Below are 12,000 nucleotides of genomic sequence, written 5' to 3'. Positions count from 1 at the left end.
TCTGCCTCTCACTTTTTTTCCTCCTACTTATGTGGCCCTCTGCTATCCTCTTGTCATTCTTCTGTGTGCTCCTCCAAGTATTAGACTTACCTCTCCCTGGGTATCAGTCTGAGGACTCTGGCACTTCAATATGTTCAAAAGCAAACTTAACCATCTTGTTCCAGTAATGTTTAGCTCGTTACCTTGTACCTCCTTCTCTTATCTGGGCTTCCCTGGTGGCTCAGACAGTAAAGAATCTGCCTGCAATGCTGGAGACCTGGCTTCAATCCCCGGGTTGGGAAGATCCTCTGGAGGCGGGCATGCCAAACTACTCTAATATTCTTGCCTGGAGAATCCCCGTGGACAGAGGAGCCTGGTGGGCTACAGTCCTTGAGGTCACAAAGGGTAAGACACGACTGAGCAACTAAGCACAGCACAACAAATTTGGAGATCATTTGGCAATGGTTTCCAAGTTTGCCTCCCCGCCCTCGGTCTTAACTTTATCCAATCCATGTACTACTTGGCCTCCAGGGTGAGTTCATAAAAATTTAAATTAGTAAATAGCTTTCCTTTCTACCTGGGATAAAGTCCAAAGTCAATAGCTTTCCTCCATCTAAAAGTTATCACCAAACCCGAAGTCAGCAAAACTTTTTCCTGTGTTCTTTTCTAGGTGTTTTATAGTTTTATGTTTAATACTTAGTTCTGTAAATCCATTTTTAGTTAATTTTTTTGAAAATATAAGGTCTAGGTTTATTTCTTACCATGTGATATCAAATTGTTTCAGCACCATTTTTAGAAAAGACTATCTTTTCTCCATTGCATTTCCTTTGCACCTTTGTCAAAGATTGGATCAATATAATTGACTATATTTATGTAGGTCTATTCTGGGATCTTTTAAGGGAAACTTTTTACCTCTACTGTCAAAATTCTACTCACAATACTTCACTTCTAGGCACTTCCAAGAAATCAGATGTTGTTTTTTTTTCCAGTATCCATAAATGATTTCACATCTGATTCTTCACATGCCTGCCTTAATCTGTTGGGACTGCTATAACAAAACACACAGACATGTTAAAAAAAAAAAACAAATTTATTTCTGGAGGCTGGAAGTCTGAGATCAGGGTGCTAGCATGGTCAAGTGAGGACCCCGTTCCTGGTTGAAGACTTCTCATTGCATCCTCACATAGTAGAAAGGGAAAGAGAGTTCTCCTGGGCCTCTTCTATAAGGGCACTAATCCCATTCATGAGGGTTCCACCCTCAGGACCTAATCACCTCCCAAAGGCCCCAGCTACTAATACCATCACATTTGGTATAGGACTTCAACATACGAATTTGGGGACGATACAAGCATTCAAATCATAGCAAAGCCCAATCCCAAATCCTTTTCCATCTATTGTGTAGAATGGACTGTTTTGGTTCATCCATCTGTCATTTAAAATAACACAATCCTTTAGCCTTCTTTTACAGTGATGCTTACATCATGCCAGCTTTGGTATGGTCGTCATGATCATTATCTGAACTCTTGGCAAACACTGTCAAAATAGTCATAGTGTCGAAATTAAACTAGTACTATCTCAACACAAAGCACAGTAGTCAATCTACAGTCCAAGCCAAAGAAAACCACTAACACTGGCACTCAAAATACACTTAAGTTGTACACTTCAGGTGCATCACTTAGAATAATACACAAGTAGATAATCGATCATTACAAACTGCAAATCATGACTGTCAACATCAGCTAGCAAGAACAACAACAGCAGGAAAGCAACCCTAACTCTGGAAGACAGATCATCTATGCCATATCTATTTGATGCTAAGGATAGTGTAACTTTCAGCTATTTAGGCAGCTGCTACAAGGATTTATATGTTCCCCCCAACCTTCAGCATTTATTGCCTAAAACTGGGACTATTTGTGTACTGGTTTCCAGAGATGCAGGACTTTCAGTGCTAACACAACTGTTCTGGGCAAATCGGAACAGTTGGTCATTCTCCTCAGTTCGGTGTAGTTGGAGTTCTAAAACCAAACCTTCCCATCTATGGCAACTTCAGTTGTTTGGCCACTGTTTTCATAAACCATAGCAATGCCATTGACAGTGTTGATGTAATGAAGGGAAGACCTAGGAAAGGTAGACTCCTCTTTTATAGTACTCAGCTTCTCTTCATGACGAAAGAGCACCCAACTCTGCTAAGGTGAATATAGTCACCTTTCCCAACCCAAAGCAAAGGCCTCCTCCTCTCATGTGTTGTATGTTGATTTGACATGATTTCAAACCCACTTGTCTATTACCTACATTATTTTAACCCACTTGTTTATGACAAAGATAAACAAACAAAAAATAAGTTGCTTTTAAATGTAAAGTTTCCACATTAAGAATGAAATCAACTGTTTCAGGGTGTCATCATCTCACCTGTGGGTTAAGGAGCACACAGAGATCAGCTGGATAGGGGCTGAGTTCAGTTCAGTTCAGTCACTCAGTCATGTCCAACTCATTGCGACCCCATGGCCTGGAGCACACCAGGCTTCCCCGTCCATCACCAACTCCCGGAACTTACTCAAACTCATGTCCATCGAGTCGGTGATGCCATCCAGCCATCTCATCCTCTTTCGTCCCCTTCTCCCACCTTCAAACTTTCCCAGCATTAGGGTCTTTTCAAATGAGTCAATTCTTCCCATCAGGTGGCCAAAGCACTGGAGTTTCAGCATCAGCATCAGTCCTTCCAATGAATATTCAGGACTGATTTCCTTTAGGATGGACTGGTTAGATCTCCTTGCAGTCCAAGGGACTCTCAAGAGTCTTCTCCAACAACACAGTTAAAAAGCATCAACTCTTTGGCGCTCAGCTTTCTTTATAGTCCAACTCTCACATCCATTCATAACTACTGGAAAAACCATAGCTTTGACTAGACAGACCTTTGTTGGCAAAGTAATGTCTCTGCTTTTTAATATGCTGTCTATGTTGGTCATAGCTTTTCCTCCAAGGAGCAAGCATCTTTTAATTTCATGGCTGCAGTCACCATCTGCAATGATTTTGGAGCCCAGAAAAATAAATTCTGTCACTGTTTCCATTATTTCCCCATCTATTTGTCATGAACTATGGGACCAGATGCCACGATCTTAGTTTGCTGAGTGTTAAGTTTTAAGCCAACTTTTCCACTCTCCTCTTTCTTTTCCATCAAGAGGCTCTTTAGTTCTTCTTTACTTTCTGCCATAAGGGTGGTGTCATCTGCATATCTGAGGTTATTGATATTTCTCCTGGCAACCTTGATTCCAGCTCGTGCTTCATCCAGCCTGGCATTTCGCGCAATGTACTCTGCATATAAGTTAAATAAGCAGGGTAACAATATACAACCTTGATATACTCCTTTCCCAATTTGAAACCAGTCTGTTGTTCCATGTCCAGTGCTAACTGTTGCTTCTTGACCTTCATACAGATTTCTCAGGAGGCAGGTCAGGTAGTCTGGTATTCCCATCTCTTTAAGAATTTTCCATAGTTTGTTGTGATCCACAGAGTCAAAGGCTTTGGTGTTGTCAATAAAGCAGAAGTAGATGTTTTTCTGGAACTCTTGTGCTTTTTCAATGATCCAAAAGGTGGCAATTTGATCTCTGGCTCCTCTGCCTTTTCTAAATCCAACTTGAACATCTGGAAGTTCACAGTTCAAGTACTGTTGAAGCCTGGCTTGGAGAATTTTGAACTTTACTTTGCTAGTGTGTGAGATGAGTGCAGTTGTGCAGCAGTTTGAACATTCTTCGGTATTGCCTTTCAGCAGAGGGGCTGAACTGAGGGGTTATTAGCATAAACACATGAAGAAGTAGCTAAGATGAGAGGACATTTGTGCTATAAATACCCAGATTGTGTCTGGAAAATCTGAAAGTTCTGATTTAGGCAAAGCTAACCTTTGCTGATCCAGCTCTCTGAAGACTGTCAACAAAAGATTAGCTAAGAGTTGATCTAAAAAGCAGTAGAAAATTTTATCTAAGATGACTTGAGGACACAGTCTTTCATAAAACTCTAAGAACTGACTTGTTTCACCTGTGTGAAAGCACACTTGTTTCAAGTGTATGAAAGCACAGTTGCACACTTTTCAAAACAAAGGGTTTTTTACTTTATTTTTTAATCAAAGTAACAAATTGACAGTTTACATATTCCACATCTGCACATACAAGGGGAATAGTGGGTGATCGTGACTCCTTACAGGATTTTTTTAAAAAGGAATATTTTCTCCTAAGGAGTTACCTTGCTGGCACCACGAGAAAATTGGTCTTTTTGGTAAAGCAGGCATTTTTGTGTCTTCTAAGGACATCTGGTTAATGTACAATGCAGTTGCCAACGCACATGAAAAGGAAGGAGCTAATAGCAGAAAGAGGCAGGGAGAGAATTTTATGTTTGAATTGTTTTTTCTTGTCCTGGCTTAAAATAATTTTATTTCATCAAGACCTTGGGGTTTTGACTCCTGAGATGGTAAAGGCCACTCTTAACTGTAGTGGGGAAAGCTTGAAGTGCCCAGTCAAGATCATCTTGCCTGTAATACCCCCGCCCTCATTCTCTCCAACCTGCTATAGCAACTTGGGACTTTTCACTTTAGGTTCACAGGTAGCTGGGCCTCAGCTCTTAATTGGTTAAGCCCACTCTCTTGAGAACTAACCTCAGAGAAAAGGTATACCTCAACTGAATTTGGATTTCGTCATCCCACTTTGCCTGCAACAATAGTATAATTAATCTTTCATTTGTTAGGAGTGTTTCTTTCTTTATTGGCTTATTAAGAGTTGTTATCCTATATGCCATTGTCTGGTGAAATTATAAATCCTGTCGTGAGCGCGTGTTAATTAAACTCCTGATTAAGACAGTATCAGTCTCTGAGTATAATTTGCCACCCCCAAAAAACACCACGATCTGAGTTCACTTGTTACAACTAAATGGCATTTCCCCAGGCCAGGTTTTGCTGCTGGAAACCACCAACAGGCAATCAAGGCCCGCCCTTCCTGTTCACATGGTCCTAAATCTTCTCTAGGGTGCATCCTCTAGTTTCCTATTCAAACTGCAGGGGAGGGAACTGGAGGGAGGCCCACAAGCCTGCCTGACCTGGAAAAAGAAAATGCTGAGCTTACAGGAAACAAAGAGATCCCAACAATGAGTGTGAGCTCAGCGACTCTCCACAAGAGAATGCGGTGGGAGCAGCTTCCTTTGCGCCTGAAATGCGGCTAGGTGACCAATCAGCAGGTTGGAAACTCCAGGGTTACCTGGTTTAGGACTACCTGGTTATCATGTGACCTCAGGCACCCCTCCCTACACGCTGATTTGGTGGTTTAATCTGCAAATTGGGGATGAATGTCAATGTACTGTTACTGAGGGGGTATAAAAATTACATGTGACTTCAGAGACTGATGAAAATAGGAAACAGGAAAGAAAATAGAGAATAGATGAAAATACCCAAATATCTGGAACATAACTTGGGTTTATCTGTGTTTGGACTGGAGACAAATTTATATCTTCTTTTTAAATAGGGGACAGTCATCAGAAGGATAAAGAAGAGGAAATTTGTAAAGGAATTTGAGGAAACAGATTGTAGACCCCACCCCAACTCTGGGAAACTCACAACTGTTCAAAAATATACAAGGGAGTCCTTTAACCTTTTCTGGACAAAAGTAGTTTACCTACAGTCACCTCTCATTTATTCTACCTCACACCTGCTGATAACTCATTTCTTTGTTGAGTCTACGTTTGTGACCATAATATATAGGCAGAACCAACTATATTGGTTAAAATTGTAATTAAGATGACAAAGACTGACTGCATTTTAGTCTATAGTTAAACTACGGCAATTTCCAGTATTTCAATTCATCCTATAAGTATTTGAGTACTTTCTGTGTAAGTACTTATACTAGATACAAAGGAAAATAACAAACCAATAGTGGTCACCCTCAAATATTGGACACAAGTAATTGGAGTCAAGACAAAATCACAGGAAAAAACCCAACACATCCCTGTAAGGTACAGGTGGGTCAGGGTTAACTTGGGCACCACCGATAGCAGGCCCAGTAGGGGTGTCCTGAGGATCAGAACTCAGAGAGGGTTGAATGGATCATAGAATTTCAGAAGTGCTTGAGGATCAACAGGACTTAGATAGTCTCAGAAGGAGGAGCAATCTTTTGTTTCAGGTGTCAAAAATAAAGCCAGGCTTTAGTTAAAGCGGTGGACACAGGTTTTATTCAATAACAATAATAACAAAAGGGATGAGCTGAGCTCCACCTTGATTTGTGCAGAGGTGACAGGGTGCTTTTAAAGAGAGAATGAGGGAGCAGGGAGGGGCAGTAGGTGGGGGTTCAAGTAGTCAGGGAAGTGAACTGGAATTACAAAACGTGAGTAAGAGTGGATGAGTATCAGTGTGATTAGGCCAGCTGTGTCTGACCGCTGCAATCTTAAATTTAGGAGTCTGTCCTTCCTGATGATTCCCCATCAGAGGAATGGCTTGAGAAACACAATTCTCAAATAAAACTAATTTTTGCTCAATTAAAACTAAAAACTCAAACTTTCCTTTGCTCAAATAAAACTCCTTTCTATTCCTATTATAGATTGCTGATTATTCCTGTTGACAAAGCATTACTAACAAAAGTGAGAAAACTGGTTTCGTGAGTCAGGAGTGAGGAGGGAACAGGCTAGCTTTTAGGCTGTGTTGGCAGAGGTGTTGGAAAGAAAGCAGGTGGTCTGAGTCTAGAGGCAGACAGCACTGGAGGTCGGGTGGACACCCTGATGGTAAAGACGATGGCGGTATGAACACAGGTTAACTCTGGAGGAGGGAGAGCTGAGCAAAGGCCTGGAGGAACAGTCAACTCAGGGGAAGAAGAGGGACAAGTCGAAACAAGAGCAACTATTTTAAAGGGCTGGTTCATCAGAAAGTTAAGATGGGGTAACAAAGGTCAAGGGAAACAGTTGAAAGGCAGGGCAGGCAAGGCCTGTCATGGAGCTCAAGTGGGAAGACAGACCTGGAGCAAACAGTGAGAGCTGTGCTGGGAGCCTGAGGGGCTCTCAAGGTTGGGCGTGGGTGGGGTTGGGGAAGGCATCTTCCAGGAAAAGCAGCAGCACTAAATCTAGACCAGAGTAACATTAACTAGAGAAAGCCAGTGGGTTTGAATTCAAAAATGTGCATATTTTTGTATCCATCTATTTGTTTCTTAACCACTATTTCTGACCATCATTGTAATACATTAACAACATCCAATCTTGGAGAAACTGTATTTCTACATCTTACCTAGAAGACATGTGACACTCAGAAGTCCAAGGAGCCCTTGATTTATGGTGTAGATGTTTGTTCACACTCCCTCCCACACACTGAAGACAACTTATCAGCAGGAAAAGTCATTTATGTGGCTTCACTTAGAACTGCATTTCTTCTGAAATTTCAAAGTCCGGTCCACTCCCTCTTCAACCACAACCTCTAAACATTCATCTGGAATCCTCTGCCCACCCCCTACCTGCCCCCTAACACCCCTGGCCCATCCAGCCATCTCCTGACTCTTCTTCTACCCACCTCCCTGTCTCAGATGCAGGGTCACCTGGCACCTTTGCCCTCTTCTGCCTCGTTCCTGTCCTTCCACCCCAGCAACTCCAGACCCTGGGTCATTCCCATCTTCTCTAAACACCTTCTGGGCTTCTGGAGAAACATAACGCACCAGGCAGAGAGCACCACCACACATGGCGACATCCAGCTGTGGGCAGAGTGCTCAGTGCAGTGTGACTGGCCTCCACTCATTCTAATCTAACTAATATTTTAAAGCAGCACTTTTAAAAAGATCAAAAACAACGCAAAAAGTCCATGGTGAACAAAACATCAAAGTTTTAAAACAGAGACAGGCTCCAGCTCCACACTTACTTAGCCCTGCCTCGCTGCCCTCACCCTAATCCCATCCGGCTGTAGGCAGCCCACTGGTGCTAAACATTGCTGACTGGAAAGTGATCTTGACTCTGAATTAATATATGCCTAAAAGAAACAAAGTTTCACCAAGAAACATTTACATTTACTAATGCAATACATATTTTCACTTAAAAAATTTTTGTTTTGATGGTAACCCACTAAATTCCATAAACCTTTGAGCGGAGAACTGCAATTTGAAAAAGCGACCACTAGAGGGATCCAAAGTATTCTCCTACTGTACTGTGACCGCGGCCCAAACGAAAACAGACCCCAAGTTCCATAAAGGCACTAACGTAATCCAAAGGGAAGACAAGGGGACTGGAATCAAGAGATATTATATGACTGTCAGGAAAACACTAAGTCATCTAATCTTTCCACTGTGATGCCAGGTTCCTCCTTCTTGGGGAAATAAAGGACGCTAAGGAAAGCTGCCCTTCTGAATGGCTGTATATCATCTCTATGGAAACACTCTCAACTTATAGGCCTCTTATTCTAGTCTGCAAAGTTTCATATGAATTAGAAAAAAGAACTGTCGTTTTCATGAAAAAATCAATCTGATATTCAAAATATCTGATGAATCATCAGTATTAAAGATTAAAGTGGCATGTTTAAAAGCTATAAACTTAAAACGGTCCTCTTGGAAGCCGCAGTAAAAATGTTTTACTACTTTCTACCTTCTACTTTTAGTCTTTCAAGTTTCATGGTAGGACAATTCTTGGCCCTTGTCCAGGGATGGAAAAAGAAAGATAAAATTACCTGTAAATTATTAATACTACATGGATTCCTATATTCTAAGGTTTTTCCCCCCATTAGCTTCTTCTGGTGATCTATTCCTCATTAAACAAATTTGCCCCTGCTAAAACCAGTACAGGAGCCAAATGAACATGTTACCAGAAGTCACAAATCACCCAAAACTTATTGGAAAGCTTATAATTTCAACTTTGTAGATTTTTCTCAGGAAACACATTGTAGCAAGTAATGCTGAGAAGCATATATGCTTACTGTTAATGGTATAAATGTTTCATTAATCTTGTTAATGATATAAATGTTTCCAGTTCATGGTAATAGCTTATCCTATCTGCCTAAGAAGGAAGGGAACAATCTAAAGTATGAATTTATCGCCCTCATTTTATGTGTGGAAAATTATGTGTTCTCTCAGTTGTTATATCACTTATCAATTCAAATTTGAGGGCTTCCAATTTGTTCATCTCCTCCATGGGCCAGGGGCAGTGGCGGGGGGGCGGGGGGTGGAACTACTGAATAGCTGTCTTCTCATGTTTTGTGACTGTAACATAAGCTTTGAAACTTTAGCTCACATCATGGGCAAAGATACTTGGGGCATCCCTCCACAAAGAATATATTTAGAGAATTAGTTCTTGATTCAGCCTTAGTTCAAAGACTTTAAATTCCAACTTAGCATGGAGGTGGGACCGAGCAGAAACTTGGGTTAGTCACCATTTCTCACTATTGGGTACTTGAGACCTGCCAACTATGTCCAGCCACAAAATCCACACCTACATAAACCATTACTTTCTTCATAAGATACATACAGGGTAGGTTTCTATTCACTGACATGGAAAAATAAAGGCAGTGAAATGCCAAATGAACAAATAGGCAAAGACAAGCCCTGAGTCTTTACTAAGGGAACCGGTGGTATAAGGATTGTAGAGCATTATGGTACTTTAAGGAACTTAGGTCTTCATGCTTTGTCCATCACCATTGCTATAAAAGGGCCTGCTGTGTTCCACGTCCTGGAGATACAGTTTCTGTCACTTGTGGAGCTGTGCTGCAGAGTCAGAAACTGGCTGCTCTTTCGTCCTTGACTCATCAATTTCCCTAATGGCCTCTGGTCTTAGAGCCAGGAGCCTGGATTCGACTTCTCAGCCAGCACTTTAACCTCAATCAAATCACTTAACTAGTCCGAATCCTGATTTCAGTGGTGTGTTGGCAAATATTTTAAAACTGGCTCTCAAGGGATGGAGGAGAAGGGGCTACTGACTTAGTCTTTGCTGACTTTCTTGGTGTAAATACTCCCACCGTGGCCAGTATCAAGCTGCCAAGGTGAAGTCACTTAATGGAAGAAATAAGTGCCATTGTTAGCAACCAGGGTCCTTGGTCTCTGTAATCAGTATAAATCAATTAGAGGTCAGAGAAGGAATTTGGGCAAGGCTTTATTGGCATTTGTGCTGCAGCAGGAGGGAACAAAAACAAGAGGTACTCTTGCTCGCTCCCTGAGTGTGGTGGGTGGCAGGGGGATGAGCTGTTTCCTTAACTGAGGTGAGAGTAGGGGCAGATAAGTGGATTCAGCAGAGAGGTGGCTTGAGTGGTCTTCCCACACAGTTGGCCACACTGCGTGTACAGGGATCATACATAGTACCCTTGCTCCTGTCACCTCGGAAGTGACAATTAGGTTTTGGCCTTCTTTGTATCTATTGTTCATAATTTGCCCCAGCCGCATGTGCGTGCAGTCATTTTTAGTCCCATACAGTTTGTGTTCTGTTGCACAGAGATGTGTGTTCAGGTGCAAGCACTGTAGTAATGGGTCCCGGGTCCCAGCCTGTGTCATCACGACTCCAGCACAACACTGCTTCTTCCTCAGTGAAACAGAATAATGATTAGTACATATTTCTGTTCACAGAATTGTCATTTCTGACTTCATTCATTCATTCTTTCAGTAAGAATTTGTTGGAAACCTACCTACACCATAGGTACCATACCAGGTATTTGAGATGAAAAAAAAAAAAAAGAGCTCACTGTCAGGAATTTAGTAGCTCAAATAAAATAACGCACATTAACCAAAAAAAATTCCCACATTTTTAATCCTTAAAATGCTATACCTACAAACGCAGGGATTGTTAACTTGAATTAGGTTTAATAAGTTGGGTGTACAAAGGACTTCAGATTCTATGTCCAAAAGGTTTTATGTATGAAGGCCTTTTTTTTCATTATTCAGTATAATGAGACATTGAAGACCATATATCTAGGGAAATTTCAGTAATAATTTACTTGTGTTCTACCTACTCCCATAAAGCAGTTGAAATAGTTCTTATGGAAAAAAGAAAATGTTAGAAGACAAATCAAGTGATCACAGAGACCAGAAACAGACACAGGAGAGACGAAGGAGCAGATGGAAGTTTGGCCACTGAGCAAAATTCTCAAGTGTTAACTTCCTTAAAACCAGGAGAGGGTCTATTTCATCAGACTGCTAAATTAATGCTTAAAAAAATGTGAAACAGATTGCCAGTCCAGGTTCAATGCATGAGACAAGGTACTCAGGGCTGGTACACTGGGATGACCCTGAGGCATGGGATGGGGAGGGAGGTGGGAGGGGGGTTCAGGATGAGAAACACATGTACACTCATAGCTGATTCATGTCAGTGTATGGCAAAAACCCACTCAGTTCAGTTCAGTTCAGTTCAGTCACTCAGACGTGTCCGACTCTTTGCGACCCCATGAATCGCAGCACGCCAGGCCTCCCTGTCCATCACCAATTCCCGGAGTTTACGCAAACTTAGGTCCATCGAGTCTCATTCTCTGTTGTCCCCTTTTCCTCCTGCCCCCAATCCCTCCCAGCATCATAGTCTTTTCCAATGAGTCAACTCTTTGCATGAGGTAGCCAAAGTACTGGAGTTTCAGCTTTATCATCATTCCTTACAAAGAACACCCAGGACTGATCTCTTTCAGAATGGACTGGTTGGATTTCCTTGCCGTCCAAGGGACGGTCAAGAGTCTTCTCCAGCACCACAGTTCAAAAGCATCAATTCTTTGGCGCTCAGCTTTCTTCACAGTCCAACTCTCACATCCATACATGACTACTGGAAAAACCATAGCCTTGACCAGATGGACCTTTGTTGGCAAAGTAATGTAAAATATTGTAAAGTAATTACCCTCCAATTAAAATAAATTAATTTTTAAAAAAACACAATGATTTCAACACAGTCATTGTATGGATCCATAGTGTTTCATGTTGTTACTATTTACAGTATTAAAGTCTGGGAATTTATTAAGCAATAATGGAACATCTAATCAAACAGAAGGATGTGAAACTAAGAGCCTGTTTTTGTAAGTCTGAAGCCTCAGGGCCTATTCTGTGCTGAATGAAACAGGCT

This window comes from Capra hircus, chromosome 1, assembly GCF_001704415.2.
Source record: "Capra hircus breed San Clemente chromosome 1, ASM170441v1, whole genome shotgun sequence".
NCBI classification, from domain to species: Eukaryota; Metazoa; Chordata; class Mammalia; order Artiodactyla; family Bovidae; genus Capra; species Capra hircus.
The sequence above is the reverse complement of the archived record's forward strand: the minus strand, read 5'-3'. Positions refer to the sequence as shown.